The sequence below is a fragment of the Sus scrofa genome, chromosome 14, assembly GCF_000003025.6.
Source record: "Sus scrofa isolate TJ Tabasco breed Duroc chromosome 14, Sscrofa11.1, whole genome shotgun sequence".
NCBI classification, from domain to species: Eukaryota; Metazoa; Chordata; class Mammalia; order Artiodactyla; family Suidae; genus Sus; species Sus scrofa.
In genome coordinates this window covers 42437558-42460709 of record NC_010456.5, presented here as the reverse complement: position 1 = coordinate 42460709, position 23152 = coordinate 42437558, and the positions used below count along the sequence as shown (strand labels likewise).

General features: G+C 51.2%; 1 protein-coding gene across 3 annotated transcripts in view; it reads right to left on the bottom strand.

Moving 5' to 3' along the window:
- Positions 1 to 23152, bottom strand: part of CMKLR1 (chemerin chemokine-like receptor 1) — a 47915-nt gene that overhangs the window by 7371 nt on the left and 17392 nt on the right. For 2 of the 3 annotated variants that reach the window (XM_021072209.1, NM_001123100.1), the window contains 1 exon segment: positions 701 to 782. The gene's annotated coding sequence lies outside the window, so the exon portion shown is untranslated. 3 annotated transcript variants of the gene reach the window in all.

Below are 23152 nucleotides of genomic sequence, written 5' to 3'. Positions count from 1 at the left end.
TCTTAACAATTCAGTGAGATTGTTACAAATCCCACTTGACAGATGAGGAAACTTAGGTACAGAGAGTTTAAGTAACTTGCCCAAGGCATACAGCTGGGAAGAGGCAGAGCTAGGAGTCAGGCCCCAGCTTCAGAGTCTACCATCTTGACCACCAGGTTTTTGCTGCCTCTCTGGGACCCTGGGAAGCCCTTACAGTCTAGTGGGGGAAACAGAAATTCATCAAAAAAAAAAAAAAAAAAACTTCAAATCACAGAAAAATAGTAATGATGCTAAACACAATGAAGGAGGCATGTGTTGTGCTGTGAACTTGGATCCAACCGTATTTCCAAAACCCCGGGGACAGCCATGCTGACATTCTCCAGTGCACCCATCCTGTCATAGTCCCCAACCAGTGTCCTTTGGAGAGATGAGTTAAGACCACAAGAGTCTCTTACTGGGAGTTCCCGTTGTGGCGCAGTGAAAACAAATCTGACTAGGAACCATGATGTTGTGGGTTCGATCTCTGGCCTTGCTCAGTGGGTTAAGGATCGGGAGTTGCTGTGAGCTGTGGTGTAGGTCACAGATGCAGCTCAGATCCCGCATTGCTATGGCTGTGGTGTAGGCTGGCAGCTGTAGCTCTGATTTGACCCCTAGCCTGGGAACCTCCATATGCCTTGGGTGCAGCCCTGAAAAGCAAAAAAAAAAAAAAAAAATTCCTTACTGTTTATTCACTGTTGTGACATCCAAAGCTCTCCAACGTGGGTCTTTGGCTGATCAGTCTCAGAGCACACAGCTAGAAATACCTGCAAAGAAAAATGAGGAGGCAGCAGTTGGATCTGGGTCTAAGAACCACAGGCTTAGGTGGACTCAGAGCCAGAGAAAGAATCAATCACTGTTACTCCCTGTTTACAGAGGAGGAAGCAGAGGCTCAGAGAGGCTGGCTTTTCCTCCCTGAGCTTCAGTTTCCTCCTCAGTAAAATGGGAATACTCACTACTTCATAGAATGGATATAAGAATTACAGGCAACCAGGAACATGGACCATTCAGTTTTGTGCTAGGACTTAGTAAACAATGATAAAAATCAATGATTACATTACAGCCTGGGGTAAACAGCTGAATTCCAAGCCAGAATTCAGACCCAGAGTGCTGACACCCTAGAGCCCATGTGCTTTCTACCACCCAGGCTCTCCTCATCTGACAAATGGGCTCTGAACCAAATGTTTCATTCAGCCTGGCGAGACTGCCAATTGATGCTTCATTATAAGTAACTCCAACCTTCCTCCGTATAAATTCTTTCCTGGTCCTTGATGAGCTTGAGGTTGTATTTTATTGCATGAAAGTCATCATTTGCTTTTTATTAAATAAAAGCCACTTGGAAATCTCCATGGCGGACTCTGAGCTCAAGGGGATCCAAATTTAAGCTTGGGTGTCATCCCACTCTGCTGCCTGGGAGGATATTCCTGAGCTGCTTGACCAGGGGCCCCCAAGGGCTTTCTGTGGAATGTAGAGAGAAGATGGGGAAACAGCAGCTGCCCCCACATGCCCACACCCTGGAGAAATGTGACAGATATTCACGAAAATAATGCCTGTGCTGAGCATGTGATATAGGTGGTCTCACTTTAACCACAGGAGGGGCCGCACGAGGCCGAAGGAGAGAAAGACCCTTGCCCAAGGCATCCAGGCAGGTTGGGGAGGGAGGGGAGAACCCAGATTGGAACCATGTCTACAGAAGCTGGGCTCCTGACTATCACTCTATGCTGCCTCCGAAATTGTGATCTGATGACAGCCACCGAGTGTGTCCTTGAAGAAGGAATAAGCGTGTCCACAATCTCTGTGCTGGGCTGTGCAGGATCCAGAGTTGAGGAAATGGTTGCCCAGGGTCCCTTCCCACAGAGGCTCATAGTCAGTCACGGGGTACAAGACAGGTGGTGCTGTGTTCAGGGCACGGCCAGGAAGCCCCACAGAGGGACATTCCCCAGCCAGGGCATCAGAGGCTTCCTGGGGCCGGTAGGCTATGAGTCGAATTTTAGAGGACAGGTTTGAGTTGAGACGGGAAGTATGTAGGAGGGAGGGCATGCCAGGCCATTGCCCCACCCCCTGCCCACCTCCTCATTAGAAGTGGAGGTGTCTGAGCCCCAGGAGGAGGGGAGAGCAGCAGGTCTCAGGACCCAGCACTTGGCACTGCAGCATCTGCAGAGATGCCTGGAATATAGATAACATCACCATGTCTGGCACTTACGCTGGGTTGGAAGAAGCTTGGGGTCAGAGACCATACAGCTTTTCATCTTTGAGCAGGCAGGGGGACAGGCCAGGTGCACACAGGTGGCGCTAACAGGGTGGCACGTCTGTCTGATTATTCCTCATTCCTCATCCCACCCAGGAGTGAGTCAGTGTCCCCACAAGGTGCTCACCTTCCCCCCTCCTTCCCTGAGCCTCTGGGGTCAGTTATCTTCTCTGCACCTCAATGGTCTTCCCTATAAAATGGGTGTGCTCGTAATAGTCCAAATGGTTAAAAGGATTAAAATGTCACATGCAAAATACTGAGAACAGGGTCTGTTACAGGGTAAAAGCACTAGGTGTTTATTGTTATTATTACCGTTATTATTATCATTACCCCTTTAGGCTTCTACTCTTAACTCCCTCCTAAAATGGCCATTGCTTGGGATGGTAGGAGGGGACAGGATGGCCAGAGGACAAGTGAATCCTGCCTGCTTTTATTTCTCTAGATCTAGATTCAAGGGCGGCTCAAGGGCGACAAAGGCAAGAATTTGCCCCTCTAAGCTCCCATCTCCTCATCTCTCCAGGGAGGTAAGAACCTCTCCTACATTGCTTTGGGAGGGTCGTAAGAAATGACAATGACTCCTTTGCCAGTTGGAAAGAGCTATAAAATTCTCTCTTATGCTCCTCTCCTTAAACCCTCCATAACCAGGAAGCTTATGGGAAACTGTATATAATCATAGCTAATATGTATGAGGACTTCCTATATGCCATATTGTGCTCTGCAACAGCTTTACCACGATAATATTTGCTTGTAGGTAAGAAAACTGAGGTTCAAAGAGGTGAAACAACTTGCCTAAAGCCACATAGCTAGGAAATCTAACTCCAGTACCTTACTTCCAAAGATCCCCAGAGAAAAGACTCTTGGACTCTGTTGCTTTCCTGAGGAGTTAGTAATCCCAACCCCACCTCTCTGAACCCTCTAAGCCTGGTGTTGAACTCTGAGAGCCCAGACCTTCATCCCCCCCCTTTTTTTTTTCTTTTTTTTTTAGGGCCACACTTGTAGCATATGGAAGTTCCCAGGCTAGGGGTTGAATCAGAGCTACAGCGCCAGCTGACACCACAGCTGCAGCCACATGGGATCCAAGCCACAGCTTCAACCTATGCCACAGCTCACGGCAATGCCAGATCCCTGATCAAGGCCAGGGATCGAACCCACAACCTCATGGATGCTAGTCGGATTAGTTTCCATTGAGCCACAACGGGAACTCCCACGTTCTTGATCTTCCCACAGAGCTGGCTTTCCTGAGCTGCTTTCATAGCTTCCCTTTGCCTTTCCTTCAAGGCCCCTACAAGCAGCTACTCCATGGAAATCACACCTGCAGTGCCATATTAGTCCTGGACAGTGATGCTACCCACTGCCTCTCTCAGGGTGCCTTCATGAAGCCCCCTGCACAGTGAGAAATGCCCTGGAGAACTCGAGTTCGGAAACATCACTTCCCCTGAGTAACTGCTGTGTTTCCTCATTCTTGATAAACCAAGTTCTGCAACTGGTCACATTTCCCCCGCCTTTTTTTTTTTTTTTTCAGGGCCACACCCATGGCATATGGAAATTCCCAGGCTTGGGTTGAATTGGAGTTACGCTGCCGGCCTCCACCACTGCCGCAGCAATGCCAGATCTGAGCCACATCTGCAACCTATACCACAGCTCATGGCAATGTCAGATCCCCGACCTACTGAGCCAGGCCAGGGATTGAACCTGCATCCTCATGGTTCCTAGTTGGATTCGTTTCTTCTGTGCCACAACAGGAACTCCCACATTTCCCTTTTTGACGTGACCACAAGGAAGCTCAGTGTCACATTTGCAGATCAAAGCCAGCAAGCCCATTCATCCTGCTGATCTGCCATTTCTGCATTAGTTTGTTTGGTTCTGAGATCTACATCTAATTACATTTAATTTGGTTTTAGTTCCTTGTGATAAATACACACGCTAGCCCAAACATTGCACTAAACGCTTTAATGGCATTAGCTCATACATCCCCCACAAACCCCAGCAGTGGTTTCCTACTATTATTCCCAATGTACAGGTAAGGCAGTGAGGCCAATGTCACATGGTCAGCAAGGGGCCAGTTCACACCCAAGTTTCTCTGACTCTGAGCCCTGCTCTTAACCACCTTGCTTTCCAGAAAGTGGAGCACATCTTTCCATCTGTTTACATCCTTCCTGATGCCCCAGGGTCCCCAGCCCCACTCTCCTAGAACACCTCTACTTTGCTCCCCTTTTTTTAGCTGCTCAAGGAATACACATGCTCCAGTTTTCAGGACAATATGGCTGAGGTCTACAGCAGATGGAGATTGTTTGCCAAAGTTGATATGGTCCATCACAGCCCAGGTGGGCAGGCCAGCCTGTGACCAGCCTGTCCCTCTTTCCACCTTTGGCCTCCCAGAGAGCCCAGGGGACCAATGAGCTGTCCTGGCTTTGTTCCCAGATTCTGCCTGTGATCCTAAACTTGTACCCATTTGGAACCAGGACCTAGAGCTGCTCTGCTCTGGGGCTCCTAGGACAGACTCCCCAGGCCCGTCTCGGCAGTCTTTTGGGGTGGACATTTCCCATAAGTCCCCAAAAGGGGACACCAGGGAGGAGGTGGTATGGGAGGCAGGAGACCCTCTGTGTCACCTAAGCAAGTCACTGCCCCACCTCTGAGCCTCAGTTGTGCCATCTGCAAAATGGGAATAATAACATCCCTGCCCTGCCTACTTCTCCAAGCTGCTGGGAGGAGGAGTTAAGGTCCTCCCAGTTTGGTGAGGATGATGAGGAAAGACCCAGGGAACCCTAGTCTGAGTCAAGGCCCTGGGAGGTCTGAGAGCTCTGCTTTGTGGGAGACAAAGCTTCTATGAACTGGAACAACTAAAACCTTTTTGGCCAACACATTTGCTGCATGACACCTGCCAAAAATCAAAATCACTCTTTTTTTCAGGGTGTAAGAGTTTCCATTCCCTTTTAAATTTCGTCTACAAGTTCAAACTCATCCTTGACAACCAGGCTCCTCTATAGAAAGTTCCCCCCCTCCACCTGTAGTGGGTTGAATGCCCTCCCTCAAAAAAAGAAAAATAGGAGTTTCTGTTGTGGCGCAGTGGTTAACAAATCCGACTAGGAACCATGAGGTTGTGGGTTCAATCCCTGGCCTCACTCAGTGGGTTAAGGATCTGGCATTGCCGTGAGCTGTGGTGTAGGTCGCAGACGTGGCTTGGATCCTGCATTGTTGTGGCTGTGGTGTAGGCCGGCAGCTACAGCTCCTATCCCCTACCCTGGGACCCTCCATATGCCAGGGGTGCGGCCCTAAAAACACAAAAGACAAAATACGGAAAAAAAAAAAAAAAGAAACAGTGAAGCCATGTGAGGATGGAGGCAGAGACTAGACGGATGCAGCCATGAGCCAGGCAACACCTGGAGCGCCAGGAAGCTGGGAGACACAAGGCAGGATCCTCTGAGAACCTTCAAAGGGAGCACAGCCTGGGACAGCTCCATTTCAGATTTCTGGCCCCCAGAACCACAAGAGAATACATTCCTGTCGTCTTAAGCCACCCCGTGTGTAGTCACTCCTTAGAGCAGCCCCAGGACACTACGCTGCCTTCCACTCTGGTTCCCAGAGCGCCCTGCACCCTGTCGTGGGGCACGAGGTATTTATACACCAGTTACTGAAGCACACACCTGACTAGATGGCACGCTCCCTGAGGAGGAAGCCAGGGCCTTATCCGGATCCATATCCCAGGTCAGAGCAGAATGTGGGCACCAAGCAGGGCCTCAGGGTATGGCTGTGTCCTTGCGTGGTTGTCCCTCTGTGTGTACCTCTATCCTCAACACCTCTTCTTATGAGGACACCAGGCAGATTGGATTAGGACCCACCTCAATGACCTCGCTTTAGCCTGATCCCCTCTTTAAAAGCCCTGTCTCCAAATACAGTGACATTCCAAAGTACTGGGGTTTGGGATGTCAGTCAACATACGGATTTGGTGGGGGTGGGGGTGGGGCATACAATTCAGCCCATAGCAACCTACATAGTTTACATAGCCATCATTATTGTTATAACTTACTGCCATTTGCTGTTCCTCCAGGTTGCGTACTCTGTACTGGAGAGCCTTACTCCCAGCTCTCTGCTCCATAGCCTCACTTATGCTGGGGTCCAGGCCCTATCGTTGTCATGGGCTACACACACACACACACACACACACACACACACACACACCGCTTTTGATAGAGGAAGAGATTTGCAGTCTCCACACCTAACAAAGGATTGCCAACTAGAATAAACAAGGAACTCCTTCCTGCAAATCTAAAAAAGACAACAATCCCAACAGAAAAATGGACTAATGATACAAACAGGTAATTTTGGAGGGAAACCTCCAAGCCCAAGTGTTTAACAGATAATCAAACACATGCAAACGAGAACTGCAGAAAGAATAGAAAGTTGGCTTGGACGCCCCTCAGGGCTGACATGGGCTTCCGGTCATCTGCGGGTGCCCACAAACCCTTGTGCACCCCACAGCCCCATGAGGAACCACATTCATGGATACCTGTGTGTGGTGTTTGGAAGGCATGTCTTAACTTGAGTTCCCAGGAAACAAACTTCAAATAAGGCTTCTTGCAAAGGTGATTTATTAAGGAAGCGTTCCAGGAAAACCCAGTGAGGCAGTGGAAAAGTAGGACTGGGAGAAGGAGGAGGTTGGACAAGGGGGCAGCGCCAGGCAAGTTCCCAGGGAAGGTGGCCTTGGTGCATGCTGTGGGCAGGGAACAATAGAAGCCACATTCCAGGAGGCTATTTATAACACTCCATCCTGTCCTGGGAGGGGTGCTGCCTGGCACTCCCAGCCCCTGACCGCGCGCCTCAGACTAAGCGCTGCTGCAGGTGCGAGCTCAGGAGCAAGCGCCCATGCAGAGACCGGGTGCATGAAAAGAGACAATCAAGGACCCAGCACCCAGATGCATCTGCTGATGGCTGGAAGCCGACCATTGTGGGAGGGGGGACGGGGAAAGCTACGCAGCTGTTAGAAGCAACAGATTAGCAAGTGTACACACAGCAAAGGAACGCAGAGCATCTTAAACCACCTACCCAAATAGCACTTAAGTACACAGAACACATGCACACAAAAGCAGCAACACCCACAAAACAGTAACACACGTTTTGCAAGAACATGGCCAAAGAACAAGATACATACTGAACAGATTAGAATGGCTCCATGGGAGCAGGGGTGGGAGGGAAAGTAAGAAGGAAATGGAGATAAAGGAAATGAATGCGGAGAAGAATGAAAATAAAAGAAGCGCGGGGGATTGCTGAGGCCTCTGATGCAGATGGGGATGGTTGCAGGGGTGTCATTATGTCAGCCCTCCTTCCCTTCCTGAGGGCCAGAAAAACTCAAAGCAAACAAACAAACACCCCAAATCCCTGTCTGGGGTTCATGCCTGGGCAGTGACGGGTCTGTGCCTGGGTCATCGAATCCTCATGAAGCCACATGGGGCAGGAGAAGGGCCAAACAAGCAGCCTTGGCCCTGCCCGAGGGCCTTTAGAGCCCCATCCTGCCGCTGACAGCAGGATCCTCTTCCATCCTGCCAGCCTCCTCCATCAGGCCAGGAATGAACTTGGACCAGCCCACGAAAGGAACAGTCAACCCAGTCAGAGGTGCCAGTGCGGTGGCCGAGGCTGGATTCCTCCTGCCGGGACCAGATGGACCAGGTAGATGATCCTGCACAGATGGTCCTGCCCTGCCACCTGGCCAGGGCAACCCTTGCTGGGGAAGGAGCAGGGGAAAGGGGGCCCCTAACCCTCACCCTAGGGTTCCTCCCATCACAGAGAGCTAAAACCTTGAGCTGATGTTACTTGCTTAGCTTTTATTAAACAAACACCCTCACCGAATTCTAGGCAAGGTTCTAAGTGCTATTACAAATGAGAAAAGAAACTGTCCCAGAGAGGGAAGTGAAGTTGCCCAGGTCACACAGATAGCTCTGGTAAGCAAGGTAGTTCAGATTCCTCATTCTAGACAGAGGAGGAAGCTGAGAGCTTGCTGAATTGCCAAACTCATTCTCTTTCCTTTTCACTGCCTTGCCGCCTTGGAACATTCCAGAATCTTCTGGTCTTGGCCCCAGTGAAACCTCCCAAGAGACCCCTCAAGATCAGGGTATGCATTTTACAGATGGGGCAAGATGGAGGTCCCCTGGGGCTTCCCCCAAGGTCCTCTGCTTCTAGATAATGGGGACATGTCACACTCCAGGTGCTGCCAGAAAAGCCCTTTGGAGACAGGCCTCATTCATTCATCCATCCTTCAGGGATGTGTGGTGGGGAGGCTTGGGTGCAGTGGGCACAGCTTTTCTCTCCTGGACCATGCAAGGTCATTGTCATCAGTCCTAATTTACCAAGGAGATGTCTGAGGCTGGGGATCCATGGGAGAAGGGTCACTTGCTGGTGGTCACATGCCTGCTTAGCGGAGTACAGGGATTTGAACCCAGGTCCTTGGGAATCCAGGTTCCCCACCCCCCACCCCTTTTCCAGCTGCTGTCTGCTGGCCTATGTCCCCCTGGGCTCAGGGACAGCAGGGCTGCAAGGCATCTGGGCAGCAGATGTTGCCTTGTGCTTCCTCCCTGTGTTGCTGCCCTGCCCCTCTGCCAGAGTCCGCAAAGGACTTGCTCTCTTTTTGTCCATGTCTGTGTCTCACCCTGCTTCCTTCTCCAACAGCCTGTCATGGTCTCTCTCCCACTGTTTCTGTCTCTGTATCTCCCCATCTCTGTACCTCTCACTCTCTGCCTCTTTCTTCTCCATGCACTCTCCCTGTCTTCTCTGTCGCCCTGCTCCCTCCCACCCCCTGCCAGCATCACTCACCAGTGTGCCTAGTGGGCCTAAGCTGCTAGCTGCCACGCTCTCGCCCAGCCACTGCCTCACAGCTGCTGCCTCTCTAGCCCGCTGCAAACATTCTCCTGGCAATAGGCCCCAGGCCTCAAGAACAGGGGCTTAGTCAGGGCCCGTGGGTGTGGGAGCCCACTAGGGAAACTGAAAACTCTTCCCTCTGTGTTTGGCCTGGCTCCTGTCCCCATCTCCCACCTCCTCCATGGCTCACCCCGAAGGTCTGGGCGGTCCCGGATGCCTCTCCTCCAGCTTTCTCAGCCTCTGAAGGCTCTCAGGAGCTGGGAGGCTACTCAGAGGGCATCCTGTTTTGTAGCTGGGGAAAGTGAGGTCCAGGAGAGGGAGTGACCCTCCCTAAGCCACAAAGAAGAGGGCCTTGGCCTATTCATTTGTGGCATCTGCCTGGCACCTCACACACCTTACACCTCACTGCTCCATGTCTTCCTCGTGGCGTAGATTTGCAAAGAAAGCTCACTCAGAGAGGTGAAGTGACTTGCCCAAGCTTACACAGCTTTATTTTTTTCCTTTTTGGCCTCTCCTGTGGCAAGTGGAAGTTCCCAGGCCAAGAATCAAACCCACACCACTGCACTGGCAATGCCGGGTCCTTAACCCGCTAGGCTACGAGAGAGCTCCTCACACAGCTTTTAAGCATCAGCCTAGGATTTGATGCAAGGACACTCTGACCTCAAAACCTTAGCTATTTCTGCTTGTCCCAAATCACAGACACAGTCTGCAGGTGAAACGTAATGGGGCCCTCCTCAGCGGCATCCCCACCTCCCCCAGGCCCAGCCAGCCGACTGTAGGTCAGATATCTTGGCCTGCTGCCACAGTCCCAAGGCTGGTCCCATCACATCAGCCTCTCACCCTTCAGTGCAGAGAGAGGGCACCCCCCTGCCAATGGCTCCAAGAGACACCTTGGGGTTACCATCCCTGGATCCCTAGCTTGGACTCAGGAACCTCGAAACCACACAGCACCAGAAGCTGTCCCAGCCGCAGGCCTGGCTGCCAGCGCTGGGACAGAATTAGCTCTGTGTTGGGAGAAATTTCCTCCCTGGTCCCACGCCCACACTGGGAGCTCGGGCTGAGTCACCGCAGCGGGGAGGCAAGGCGCTGGCTGCCTCACAGGCTGCCCCACTTTCTTTGGGTTTGGATGGGGCTGTCTTTGAGCATAGGGCTCTGCAGCAGTGGGCAGAAGCAAGGATCTGATGCCCATTTGCTCAGGCCCCAGTGGCTGATGGGAACACAGAGGTAGGAGACCCTCCCCACCTCCCAAAACGTCCACTCCACTGCCTGGCATCTCCCCCCTGCCCCCATTAGAGTGGTGTCATTCCTTCTCTCCAGTGTGCTCTGTCCTCAGATTCACTGCCCCCTGGTCTGTGCCCTGCAGGCTGGGCTGTAGGAATATCGGCAGACTCCCTGCCCTCTGATTCTAGTTGGGTTTAATCAGTGAAGGCCCAGCAGGGGCTGCCGGGCAGGAAGAGAGCAGATCAGGTGTTTCTTCTCCCAGCGCCCTCCCTGCAAGCTCTCCATGAGTTGGCCATAGCTGCACAACCTGTGTCCCAGTAACCACTCCCTCCCTGCCCCCTCGATCTGGGGGCAGGAAGGTCTTCTTGTGTCTTAGGCCTGGAGTGCTGACCATCCTTTTTGCTGTCCACTCCCTCTAAGCCCTCCCTTGCCTAAGTTCTCATCAAGCCCCCGTTTGAGTGGGTCACCCATTTCCCGCTGAGACCCTGACCCAGAATCCCAGCTCTTGGTGCCTCCCGTCCACCACCCCCATGTCTGTCAAATCCTATCCATTTTGTTTCCTAAACAGCTCACAAGTCTGTCCATCATTTCTGTCCACTTGGATGACGGCTACAGACCCCTAACCAGCATGTCACATCAACTATGATTCCATTTTCCACCTAGTAGCTAGACAGATTGTTTTGAAAATGCAAACCACATCAAGGCACTCCCTGTTTAAAAGCCCCCGGAAGCTCCTCTTTGTTCTTAGAATAACACCAGCTCCTTACCAACATCCCAGAGGCCCAAGCAGTCTGGGCCTTGCCTCTGCTAGGACTGAGCCCAGGCTGGACCCCAGCCCCAGAGAGAATCCTGACTCAGAAGCAGGCTTCAGGCCCAGGTAGGGTGCGGACGCTTCCTTGCAAACCCAGCCCTGCTATTTCCCTGCAGACTCAGCAGTCCTTCACAGCCACAGAAGGCCCCCCAGCAAGAGTATTTGGATGGATGTCTCCTTCCAGGCCAAAAAGCCACTCTGGCCCCCACCGCGAGTCCAAGGCACAAACACTACGTGTTCTCCTGGTCACTCAGCTTACGTCCAAAGCTGTAGGGCAAATAGCCTGGGTCTCTCCCCATAAACACTGCCTCAGCCCCTGGAGGTGGCCTGTAAACAAAATCTCTCCCACGCTTATAACCCACTGGACTGGGAGGCCGGGAACCCCATTTGCTTAATCCTCTGAAGTCAGCCTGGCGTCCATTCACGCAAATAATCCCTGAGCTGTGTACACAGCGTATCTGGAAGGCAGCGAGCACGGGTATGTATGTGAGCTCCTCAGGGTGTGGTTGGGGGAGGCTGCCAGTGGTGATCACCGTCTCCACAAACCAGGAGCCAGCCATGCGTGCCATGAGCTCGGTGTCCTGCTCATGGCATGAGCTTGGCACCCAGACTCTGAGCAGCTCCTGGGTGACCTCTGAGAAGTCATGGTTCCAGCCGCTGTCCCCCTAAATCCAGGCCAGCACAGTCCACCTTCAGCCCTGAGCCGGGCTGCATCTGCTGCTGCCCCAGAGCATGGCTTCTCTTCCGGTACCTTGAGACACCTGGAAGGTGGCAGCCGAAGGAAACTTCCTCAGCAATTGCCCCAAGCTGCTGCAGGAGGGAACAGCAAGGATGCTGAGAACCAGGCTTATCCATTTCTGCAGCCCTGTTTTCAAGCTCTCTCTGTTGTTCTGAAAACCTCCCCAGGCCCTGAAATTCATAAAAGAGCCCCAGGCCTGGTAGACGAGACCCAGCTGGCCATCCTTTTAAGAAACTTTGGACTTTAGAATATCAGGGTTAAATATTATTAATAACAATCACCAAAATAGTGATATTTTATCGGGCACCTACTATGTGTGCCAGGACATTGAGAAACACCTTATGTACATCATCTCACACAAACCCAGGGTGAGGGAGGCCATTATTATGGCCATTTTCGAGTTGAGGAGGCCAGGGCCAGAGAGGTTAAGAGCCTTACCCAAGATCACATGGCTAAGGAGAGGCAGGGGTGGGATTTGAACACAGATTAAGAATTCAGTGCTGGAGTTCCCATCATGGCGCAGTGGTTAACGAATCCGACTGGGAACCATGAGGTTGCGGGTTCGGTCCCTGCCCTTGCTCAGTGGGTTAACGATCCGCGTTGCCGTGAGCTGTGGTGTAGGTCACAGACATGGCTCGGATCCCCTGTTGCTGTGGCTCTGGCGTAGGCCGGTGGCTGTAGCTCCAATTCGACCCCTAGCCTGGGAACCTCCATATGCTGCGGGAGAGGCCCAAGAAATGGCAAAAAGACAAAAAAAAAAAAAAAAAATTCAGTACTCTTTCTTTTATACCTTATAGGATCTACTTGGCAGATGTCCTTAGATAAATCCCTGACCCTGTGGGGCCTTGGTTTCTCTATCTATAAAACAAGGAGGTTGGAGTTGGTGTCAAAGGCTCCCTTTCAGCTTTAAAATATACCATAGTTGAATGGGCCAGCCTTGTGCCAATAAAAAGACAGCATGGTTCAGCTCCATGCTGTGTGACCCCGGGCAAATTACTTTACCTCTCTGAGCTCTAGTTTTGCAGGGTTACCTACAAAATGGCAGTAATGAAACCTTCCTTTCAGAAGACTGAGGGGTCTGGATGAAGTGATCTCTTGGGACCTCTTGCAGGTCTAAGATCTCTGGGCTGGAAGTTCAAATTTAATTTACAAGCCTCCCCACCACCAAGACCCCAAGTCTGGGGCCCTTGCTAACTGTTATAATGTTGTCTCAGACTCATCCCCTGCTCCAAGCTTCACAGTGGCTAAGAGCCCATATTTGGGAATCAGCCAGACCAGATTTAAAGGCCCTTCCTAGCTCAGTGACCATAGACATATTATCTCTCTCCTTCAAGCTTCAGATGTAAAAGGAAGCTGATATTATTACCTCCTTTTTAGGATATACCATGAGCATACCATGAAACGACATAAACACAGTACCTGGCATGCAGCAGGTGTTTCGTATAGAAAAACCAGATGGTGATGTATCTTCCAGAACCGGGAGCATCCCTGTCCCACGAAGGGGAGAAAACCAGGCTGCATATTCAGTTTGCGGAGTCTGAGCCAAAGCAAAGGCTATGTTTCCAGGAAACCCATGGAGCTCAAAGATGAGCCTGGATGGTTTTGGATGCAGAGGAGGGCTGGAAGCCAGACCATAGCCAGTGGTTCTTCTCAGCCTCCTCCTCACAGACCAGATGCCGCCGAGGGCCGGATGAGGAAACCCTGGCTACTGCCCTCCCCTCCCCCGCTCAGCCCCAACTCCCTTCCTGGCATCCCCACATCCTCTACCAGAGCTTCCGCAAAGATTTTTTCAATCTAATTCAAGTCCTTCGGTTGAAACAAGCTCTTGCCCACCTCTCTCGGCACAGGGCATTGAAGCGTAACAAGGAGATGGCCCTGGCTATGTGGCCTTGGGTCTTCCTCCATGTCTGGGCCACAGAGATGGCCCAACGTGCTGTTAAAAAGGAAGGAAAAACAATCTATATGCAACAGCTAGCAAAACAACCAGCACCTCATAGAGTCTCAAATGCCAATTCCTCCTTATGCCCATTTAACTGGTAAGAAAACTGAGATTCAAACAAGTTTCATAAAATCTTTCCCAAAGTTGCCCAGCAAGTGAGGAATGGGTATAATCAGGAACTCCAGGCTGAACTTCTGGCTTCTTCTCTCCTGGTTTTCCCTGGAATCATGATCCTTATCCCTTAGAACTAGGTTTCAATCCCTGCTGCAGCACTTGGAGGCTGTGTGGCTCTGTACAGTTTGCGTTACCTCTCTGAGTCTCAGGCTCCTCGTCCTTAGCATCTTTCTCTGGGAGTTGTGAGGATTCAATAGAACAAGGCTGGTGAAGTGCTTGGCATCAAGCCTGCTGTGATCACACACAATTACCAATACTATTAATCTTAGTAATTATTACTATTACAGGAAAGGGGGGATTTACCTCACAGTGGTGACCTGGAAAATGTGTTCCCACTCTCTTGGTGGGGTCCATTATTTTAGGGTCCAAGGAGAACTAGGCAGGGCAGGGCAGGCCCTTCTCTGGAACCTCAGAGGCAGGGTCAGATGTCAGGGAACACTGGGTAGATTGGAGATGTCAGGAAGCCGTAGCATCCGGTCACGGACCCCTTCCCAGCCTTCTGCATGTCCCATCTGCTCATCCCCTGAGTAGCACTAAGGCCTCACAGCACATCTGGCCCAGAGCAGCCCCCCTGGGCCCCTTGGCTGCCCAACAGCTCAGTTCACTCCAGGCCACCTTGTTCTGGAGACTTCCTGCCTCTGGCCTGGAATGCTCCTTCAAGGCCCTGTCACAGGAGGAAATGTGCACAGCATGGGCCTGGGGTTCCAGGAGTGCGGTTTGGCACCTTTGCCTGGGAGGGTCAGAAAACAGAAGCCTTGTTGGAGGGTGAGGGAGGGGAAGGGAGGCCAGGCGGGGATCCTTCCAGACAGGCTGACTCAAAGCCTCCGGGAGGCTGAGAAACTTCCGGCACGATCCCTTGACATTGGGCTAACAGAAAGCTCAGAAGGCCAAGGAGTCTTCCTTCCAATTCTCTCATCCTCCTTTCTTCCTTCCGCCAGCCTTCCAAGAAATATCTATCAAACACCTATTGCATGCCAGGCTCAGATCCAGATCTCGAGGATACAGAGGGAACAAAACGGACACACTGCTTTCCTGGAGGGGCTGGCATTCTCCAGGGCGAGGAGCAAGTAACAGATAATGTGTAAAGAAGGCAGACACCTCTAGAGCCAGACTGCCTGAGTTTGAATCCCTGCCCTGCCACTCACAGCTGTGTGATTGTGGGTAAGTCACCACACCTCTCTGTGCCTCAGTTTTCCCATCTGAAGTGATAGCTCTTCCCTCATAGGGCTGTTACAAGGATTAAAGGAATTTACGTTGATAATGTGTGAAAGCATGTCCAGTTCACTGGCAGCACTACGTAAATGCTGGAAAAATAAAACGAATATAATGACAGGTGGTGATATATGCTGTGAATTAAAATATAAAGAGGAATGGGACATAGAGATGGGGGCGGGATGCTCCTTTAGGCAGAGTGTTCAGAGAAGGCCTCTCTAAAGGAGACCTTTGAGCAGAGACTTGAATGCAGGGAGAGGGAGACAGATCACTATTTGATGGAAGAGCACTTCAGGCAATGGGAATGGCAAGTGCAAAGGCCCTGAGGCAAGAGCAGGTTTCTTAGGCTCAGTAAATGGCATGGATTCATTCATTCAAATATCCATTCAAAAAGCAGCTAGTAAATACTTTCTAAGTGCCACACTCCTTGTTAGAGGCTGTGAGAATATGATGGCCCAGTCTCTGCCCCCAAGTAAGGGAGCTGGGTGCAGGAACGTGGCACAGTCATTGCTCTGAAATGTCACCTAAAGTCCAAACTTCCAGTAAACTAGCCCTATTGGGCCCTCATTTCAGACAGGATGGGGTTCCAAGCCATCCCCACTCCTCCCCATAAGACCTGGACTCTGGGGCAATGAGTCAGCTTCAATTCACCATAGAGCCTGCCCTGCTCCCCAGTACAGAAGTAAAGGCAATCTGTTGAGAGAAAGATGAATCAAGTCATTCTCACTTTTAGCTTTAATGGGAGACCACATATTTCATGGTGGAAGCGAAGAATGATCTGATGTTAGTCATTTGTGTCTCCTGCATGACCCTGCTAGTGGCTTGGCCAGGGAAATCAGGGGAGGCTTTTTGGAGGAAGTGACATTTGAGCTGAGCCTTGGAGGATGCGAAGGCTTTGCTTAACGGAGCAGTGGAGGGAGAAGGCACCTCTGCAGAAGAAGCTGTGTGCAAAGGTACAGAGGCTGGGTAACATGAGGTTAGAGTGCACATGAGCGTGCATGTGTGCATGTGCGTGTGATTTGTGAAGGATGGCAGAAGATGTGACTGAGAAAAGAAGAGGGATCCGTATTATGAGACCCCTTGCAAGCCACCAAACCTATCTGGTGGGCAGTAGGGAACCATAGGTGGTTTTTAAGCGAGGGGTATCATTTTTCTAAAATGACCCCAGCTCTAGCCCACATGGCTGACCTGGGGGCTGCACTGGAAGAGAGGAGATGGGAGGCAAGAGGCTAGCAGAGGATGAGCTGAATAAAAATCCTCTGCCAGCTCCAGGTCCATCCAGAAGTGGCAGTGTTTGGAGACTGCAGAATCAAAGGCCCCATCACAGAGCCAGGAAGTCTGGCAATCTCCCCATTTTCTTGAGGAATTCTTCCTCAGGCCACATAGGCAGGTTTGCCTCAAGAGTCATTTCCATGGCAACTGCCAATGCTCCAAGTCTTGGATGAGCAGAGGAGTGGGGACCAGATACCCCAATAAGAATCTTCGTGGAGAAGCCAGATCACCCTGGCCAGTCCCAGAGTCTGAGACCCAACTTCTGCCCCCCAGAATCCCTGATGCCACAGATGAAATCTAGTCTCCATGGCAACACTGATTCCCCATCCTTGGGCATCACTGGGGATGGAGAGAAACAGGAGGAAGGCGATGCCATGGGGCAGCTAGACCAGTAGCTTACAGGCTCATCCTAGGAGGGGTGTGTGAGACGGGTTAGTCTGAAGACTCCCAGGAGATGGAGATGTGCATGGGTACAGATGAAAGAGCAGTTTCTAGGGCCTGATTTTTGGATTCCAGAAAGGTCTTCCCACCCAAAATTGAAGGCTGGGAAACCCTGCTGCTAGGCCTTGCCTTCCACCATTAGAGTTCTTTTAACTCCCCCACAATAAACTGCGGTAAAAGTAATAATGGCCGGGGGGGGGGGGGGGCAGCAGCCCTGTCACTGTCTCAGGCTGGTTCAAGGCAAGGATGGAGGAGTTGTGGGTGTGGAGAGAGGAGACAGAGAGAATGGTCAGCGCTAAATGATGGGGTAAGGACATATTTCAGGGATGCAACTTGATCCCCTCCCCCCACCTTCCACTCCGGCAAACCTGGTGAGTATATTGAGGGCTGAGCTAGAGACCAGACTGACAGAGCCTCCCATCGTTTCCTGGTTTGCTGTGTGACTTTAGGCAAGTACTTTGCCCCTCTGGTCAGACTTCAGTTTCTACATCTCTAAAAATGGATGGGTTAGACAGAGCGAGAACACTTGGAGTGGAGGAAGGAAGGAGAAAGAAAGAAAAGAAAGTTGAGGTGCAGGTGTGGAGGAATCATGTGAGTTGCAGAGCTATGGCAGATGAGGGCAGCCACCCGGAACAGTGTACATGCAGAAATGTGGCTATTATGCCATCATTAGCTATTTGTTGAAACAGAATTTGCAGGAAGGTTAGACACCTAGTCCATCAATCTCAGGCCCTCACCACGGCTGGCTGGTGGAGGGGCTGAGGACCCAGCTCAGGAGCCAGGCTGCCTGTGTTTAATCTCATCTGTGGGACCAGGGGAGGATCATTTACCTGCTCCGGGCCTCAGTTTCCCCATCTGCAAAGTGGGGAGAATAGTAATACCTCTTACACAACTATCTGGGATTAAATAATTTGCCATACGTAAAGAGCTTAGTATAGATCCTGGCTCTCACTGCTGATGAGAAAAAGGCTAAAAGCATGCATGTGGGGTGTGTGTGCATGCGTGTGATCCAGACGTCATCAAGCCCCGAGGAGGGGATGTCAAGGGGAAAAGGCTGGGTGGAGATAAGCTCCAGAGAGAGGAAGGGAGGGTCCCTGGGTGTGAGCACTGGTCTCTGTTCCTCTTAGCCAGCGGGAGGCATGACCTGCACTCACTGGCCCAGGACAGGGCCGCAGGGTTTCTGGGAAGCCACCAGCTGGGGTCAGGGAGGGGCCACTGAAGGAACTTTGGAGCCCAAGTCTTTCCAAGACCACTTGCTCCCTTGTGTCCCAGGAGCCCAGTGCCCCTAGCGTGGGCTCAAGGCCTCTGGGCCGTTGTTCTCAGGGACCCCCGCTGCTGGGGGTGCCCTTCTCATTCTCTCGCTCCCCCAGCCTCACCGCACACCCAACACAAAGGCAGGCAGAGCAGGAGCAAGGCGGTAACAGAAGACAGAGAAAGAGCATGCTGAGATTTGCCAGGCCTCTGCCTGGATGCTTGGCCTTCCTTATCTCCCCATATCCTGGCACCGCCCCCACCCACCCACCCAAGGAGAGGATGGTTATTATCCCCACTTGACAGGTGTTGAAACTGAGGTTCTGAAAGGAACCAGATCGAGATCACCAGCCAGCCCTGGTGGAGCCAGGCCTTGAACATAGGTCTGTGGACTGTCCCGCTGTCCTTATCAGAGCACTTCCAAGCATCCTGGGTGGCTGCAGGCCCCTTTTGTTGCAAGGCTGTGACAAGCATACAGGCTGCCTCCGTTCCTCCCCCTCTGTCTTCCCAGGGTCCCAGGTGCAGCCCTAGGGTGAGAGGTACAGAAACCACTGAGCAGCTGGGGGTGATGACATTAACCGACTGTGTACCCAGTGCCTCAGAACCAGTCTTCAAGGCGGGTCTTTTCATTCCCATTTTGCGGATGTGGAAACTGAGGCACAGAAAAGCAAAGCCACCACCCCAAGATCCCACAGCTAGGAAGGGGCACAGATGGGATTTAAACCTGGGCTGTTCTGACACTACGGGCCACATCTTCAGTCACTGTGACAGCCCTTGACCTTCTGTGACTTGCCTGCTGGGGACCCACAGGGTGCACTTTGTCCTCCCACCCACTGACTCCCACCATGCACAGGGCTGGCAGGAGAGCAGTGTCTCACCTATCCACAATCCCACCTCAAAGAGCCCTCGGTGACCAGACTCACTCACCTCTGGCCAGTGCAGTCGCTAGGCGCCAGGCTCCGGGGCAGGCAGGGGGCTGCAGAGGCCTGTCCAGCCGGGTGGACCCCTGAGAGATCTAGTACCCCTGAGCCACCCCAGCCACACCCAGCCCAGGCTGCCAGCCCCAGGCACAGGGCCCCTGGGGCACTCAGGCAGGCTCTGGCCCCTTGGAATTGCCTGGCTCCAGCCCAGACAGCTGACGGAAGGGCTGAGTTGCTGCCAGCAACCAGGATGGCGGAGTTTCCCACCCTGTTCTCAGGCTCGGGGAGAGGAACAGGCTGCCCTCCCCCTCCACCCCCTCACTGCCCCATCACCTTTCCCTGCAGAGAAACTCAGCCTTTCCCCATAATGGGGCTCCCTGGGAAAACTGTCCCCTAACCTCAACTGAAAAAACAAATGGTTGAAGCCCAAAGGAAATTCCAGGATCCTAAAAGCCATTGCAGGAGAGGCTATAGGATCTAGGGGCCTGCCACTCCCTCTTTACAGGAAAATGAAAGTGGCGCGCAGAGAGGGGAAAGCTTAGGCCTCACACAGATGCATCCAAGCCAGGTTTTAAGGTCACCCTGGCCCCTGAGATCTTGGGTCACAGACTCAGTCTCTTGATCTGCAAAATGGGCCAGCATTTACATGAGATCACAAATGCAGGGTATAGAGGTTGACCAGCTGTCCCTGTTTGGAGATGTCCTGAGAAGTGGGACTTTTAGTGCTACACCCAGTACATTCCAGGCAAACCAGGGCAGTTCAATGGCCCTACTTGTATAAAAAATCCGGCCCCCATAAAGTCACCCCATGGCTGTGATGTTTAAAGAAAGCTACTTCTGGAGTCAGATAATATCTTGTTTTATTTTAATTTTTTTTTTTTTTTTTTTTTTTTTTTTTTGTCTTTTTGGGCCACACCACCCACGGCATATGGAGATTCCGAGGCTAAGGGTCGAATTGGAGCCATAGCTGCCAGCCTACACCATAACTCACGGAAACGCTGGATCTTTAACCCACTGAGCAAGGTCAGGGATCAAACCTTTGTCCTCATGGATGCTAGTCAGATTCACTTCCACTGAGCCTACTATGGGAACTCCTTACTTTTTATTTTATTTTATTTTATTTTATTTTATTTTATTTTATTTTATTTTATTTTATTTTATTTTATAGTCAGGTAATATCACGTTTGTTATTATAGCTCTGCCATCATAAAAACTTTGGTTTTTTTCATGCAACTAAATTTGACAAATCCCTGCCAGGCACTGTGCTAGGTGTGGGGACATTGGAGGGAGCAGAGTGGGCAAAAATCAGTACCTGGTGGAGTTTACTTTGTGCTGGGAAGGAAAAGACAAGACATCATCACACAGGCAGTAGGAAGGGGAGCCCTCCTGGCAAGTTGCTTGGTTTCTGACAATTGGTTTGCCTAAAAATAGGGGAGGCCTCCACTTTGGACCTCCCCTCTGATGTCCTCTGGGCCTTCAAGTCATCAGTCATCACCCAGAAATAAAATCATCAGAAATAAACCTGTCTTGGGTTCTGCTCTTTTCCAGAGACGGTCATCCCTCTCTTTCCCCTCCCCCACAGCAGAACTAGAAAAGTCCATCAAGGAGTTCCCGTCATGGCTCAGGGGTTAATGAACCCGACTGGTATCCATGAGGACTCAGGTTCAATCCCTGGCCTCGCTCAGTGGGTTAAGGATCCAGCATTGCCATGAGCTGTGGCGTAGGTCGCAGATAAGACTTGGATCTGGCGTGGCTGTGGCTGTGGTATAGGCCGGCAGCTGTAGCTCGAATTCAAGCCCTAGCCTGGGAACCTCCATATGCCACGGATGTGGCCCTAAAAAGAAAAAAAAAAAAAAAAGTCTATCAAGTCATTCGAAAGCTCTTCCTTTTTTAACTAAAGTGAACTCCGGCAACCTGCCACGTTCCCCTCCAGCCTGGTTCAGCCCCCTGGAGCCACACAGGATAAGCGGGCCACCTCCTTCCCCTGGCAGCGGCCACTTCCTCACTTTAACCTTGGCCAGCACTTCCTCTACATCATTTTTAACCCCTTACCTGCTGGTTCCTACCAACTGGAACTGCTTTTCCCCCAGGCAGGGAAAGGGGTGCTACATAGGCTGCTTTTGCTTGCCAGTTTGGTCAAATTATTTGTTTGCTTATTACTGGCTCAGTCCAGAAGGGTGGGAAAAAGCTCCAAAGAGGCCCGTGTAACCAAGAGAATGGAAATTAAAAGTGAGAGTTGAAGGAGGAAGGGAAACGTGGGTGGAGACAGAAAACGGAGCCAGGACTAAGGGGAAAAAATGCAGACGATAAGTAATGCCCTAAATACTTTGCCTGGGTGGGCCACACCGTGGACTCACAGACTCTTAGTCTGGAAAAGAAAAACCAGTCACAGGGTCATGTGCCCCTTGGCTGACAATAAACCCACCTTGGGGAAGGAGAAACCCCTGAGCATCCAGGAGCACAAGGATGTTTTCCAGAGGTCCATGTAGAGAGGATACAGCGTGAGGTAACACTCAGCATTCTCAGCCACATCCTGACTGCAGATGCAGCCTGAAGAGTCCAGGTGTTTCAGGAGAAGCATCCAAACACTAGCCTCCTGAATACAGCACCCCTTTCCCTATAAGCTGAGAGCTCTGCCACAAAGGGGCATTCAATAGGAGCCCCTTTCCCAAGATGTGCCCAGAAAGGAGTGACTCTTTGCTTCTGTCTAGACATCCAGAGTTATGCATTGCAACTTAATGTGAAGAAATTTCTAGAATGTCTGGGAAAGGGCCCGACCTGTGTAGCCCTTAAGGCATTCTCCCTGCTGCCGCTGTTTCTCTGAACTGACGTCTTGGTGCTATTAGCAACAGCAAGCAGAACATCATTCTCTGTGACAAATGCTAGAACTCAGCCATTCTCTCCACTAGCCAGGGCCAGGCCTCGGGGTCGTAACATCACTCAGCCACCCTTGCTTGTCTTTTACTGTGTTCTATGGATACAGGATGCTGACAAGGACTCTCACAACCCCAATGTGCATGAGTTTGCAGTCATTACCTTCTCCAGAGGGTATCTGTGTCCATTGGCTATTAGCCTATGAGAACCATTTCTTTGTGACAAACACTTCGCCAAGGGTCCAAGCATTCAGAGATTCTCTTGGAGTGAGGGGGCGAGTTCACTGTGAGACATTGGCTGGATGGCCACAGGGGGCCACCGGGAGCACATCTCAGCCACCATGGTGACAGGGCTACTGGAGGGAGGAGTGGATCCTACATGAACCTCAAATGGGATCCTCTCAGGCTAGATTCAAGAGGACCAGAAGGAACTTTCCCTTTGTGACATCAAGGAAGCTGAAGTCAGGTATAACTTGGTTTAAAATCCCAAATATGTATATGCGATGGTCAAGGAAACGATGGCAATGAAAACCACAGACCTTAGAGTTTATAATACTCCTTCATAACTACACTTAATACTAGCCTAATGGACATCCATTCACAGTTCTAATTGGCTTTTGTGTGTGTGTGTGTGTGTGTGTATGTGTGTGTCTTCTTGCCATTTCTTGGGCCGCTCCCATGGCATATGGAGGTTCCCAGGCTAGGGGTCTAATCGGAGCTGTAGCCACCGGCCTACACCAGATCCACAGCAACACGGGATCCGAGCCGTGTCTGCAACCTATACCACAGCTCACGGCAACGCCGGATCCTTAACCCACCGAGCAAGGCCAGGGACCGAACCCACAACCTTGTGGTTCCTAGTTGGATGTGTTAACCACTGCGCCACGACGGGAACTCCTAATTTGGCTTTTTTAATTTAAATTTTTAACTAGGCAACACAACTCCTTCGAATGGGTGATGTTCAAAACTATCTAAAATTATAAAAAGTTTAGAATGCAAATCCTCTTTTCTATCTTTCCACCATCCACCCAGTCACACCGCACCCAACTCCTTGTACTTGTTCTTATGTTTCCTGCCAGAGTTTTTTGAGGCAAATACAAATATGTATCCTAAGTTCTCTGCTGCATTGCGTAAAAGTTGGTCCACTCTGCACACTATTTTGCAGTTTATCTTTCTTACCTGACAAT